Source organism: Myotis davidii, unplaced genomic scaffold (assembly GCF_000327345.1).
Source record: "Myotis davidii unplaced genomic scaffold, ASM32734v1 scaffold1073, whole genome shotgun sequence".
Lineage (NCBI taxonomy): Eukaryota > Metazoa > Chordata > Mammalia > Chiroptera > Vespertilionidae > Myotis > Myotis davidii.
In genome coordinates this window covers 152,056-153,965 of record NW_006285113.1, presented here as the reverse complement: position 1 = coordinate 153,965, position 1,910 = coordinate 152,056, and positions in this window count along the sequence as shown.

Here is a 1,910-nt window from a genome sequence, read left to right as displayed (position 1 = left end):
GATACCCACCGAGAAAGGCTGAATAGACTATGGAGGGCTGGCCCAAGCGTCTTGCTGACGTTAAACCCCGCCTGTCCGCACTGGGCTATCCATTCTCACAACACGCTTGTAGTTTATTCACCCGTCCAGCTCCCAGGCCCTGGACTGCCGTTCCCCTCACCTTGCCCAAGCCGCTGGCTGTTGAGGGTCAGATTCCTACAGCCTGAGACCCTGGACCTTGGGTCCCCAGCTCTGCCAATACAGCTCAGCCCACCGGCCAAGGCTGGGGTCGGGGCTGTAAGGACAACACAGAAAAGGTCTTTCTTTTTGTTTTTTTTTTTTGCCGTGGCCGTCCACAGTTTATGAGAAGCACCTGGTAATTAAGCCCGAAGATTGTTAGCTCCTCTGATTCAAACAGCCCCTCTGTTCAAGCTGCAAGACAAGGTAAGCTCCTCTCAGGTTACATTCTTGCAGCCCCCTCCTCCCTGCTGTTTTTACAGCTCAGGGGTAATTTCACACAAACACTCCATCCCTGCTTTTGTTCCGGCCCTCCGGTCCAGTTTAAGAACCCATTGTGGCCCTTGAGTCCAAAAGTTTGCCCACCCCTGGCCTGGACTGTCTCCTGAAAAACAAACTCAACTTCAGCCCAACTCCTCTTCCCTTCCTGGTCACTTAGCAACAGCCCAGGCTTCAAAGGGGAAGCCGCCGGTTGTTCCCTGCCCTGTATGGATTAGCAGAGCACTGGCCCTTTCCGCGCATGGAAAGTAGAATAAACTTCCTCCCTGCATCTCTTCTGATGGTGGTGAATTCTTTCACAGCCCAGGTCACTGAACTCCGGGCCTGCTGCCCTCCCTGGGCTGGTCACCACTCCCACCTGCACAGGCCTAAAGGCCTCGCCCTGCGTGCTAAAAGGGAGGAATTAAACCGCTGGCAACTCTTGCTTTGTTTCCTAATCACCGACTTTGTGCTGACTTTCTTCCCAGAAACTCCTTTTCCTTCTGAACATTTTAAATATAGTTACATGAAAGAGAGTGATTTTAAGATATACTTTGCTAAGCACTTGCTTATTAACGTAAAAATAAAAAAGCACTGAAACACTTTTATAGCACTTGTCACGGGCTAAGAACCTTGCAGATCGATCTCATTTCGCCCTGGCACCAACCTGCTATCGCCCCCATTGTGCAGGTGAGAGGCAGCTGCAGGGTAACTGACCTGCTCGTGGTGGGCAGCCAGGGGGGCAGAGGGGGATGGAGCCCAGGCGGCCCGGCTCCACGGCCTCGAGGGCCCCCTCTAGTCCTGGCGGCTGCCTGGAGTCTCCTTTTCTGGATGGCTGCCTCAGAGTGGCATCATTGTAGAAGCACCTGGGCTTCCTCTCCCGTAACCTACCCTGGGCCTTTAGGGACAAGCTCAAGTCCTGCAGCAGCCTCCTTAACCAGCTGGCCCTAGGGGCTGGGGCAGGGCCCTTACTTCAGAGTCCTCTCCTCCCGCCCACACCAGGACGCTAAGGAACAGGACTGGCCCCAGGCGGGTTCCTGGCCCAGGGCATCCTGGCTGGGGAGCCTGTTACAGGCAGTTAGGCTTTATGGCTTTGGCTTTGAGTGAAGAATCAGGGGACTTGGCGTGCGAATAGGCAGTGCTCTGGAGTCCTGGCATGAAGCAGCCGTGTGGCTACCTGTAAACTCGGGAGGGCGGCCAGGGCTGGCAGAGGCGGTAGGACTGCCGGGGGGAGGGATGGGGGTGGGGTGGGGGACTCACAGAGGAGGCCCCAGGGCCGCCTGCCTGATTCACTCCCCTTGAGTCTGGCCCAATACTGTGTTTCTTCCTCGCTGCTGGAGAGAGGGAGAGCAGAGTGAGAGCGAGAGAGACCTACGTTGGTTCCCGCTTCAGCATGCAGGGAGCAGACCCTGTGCCAATTAGCCTCTGCCCCAGGG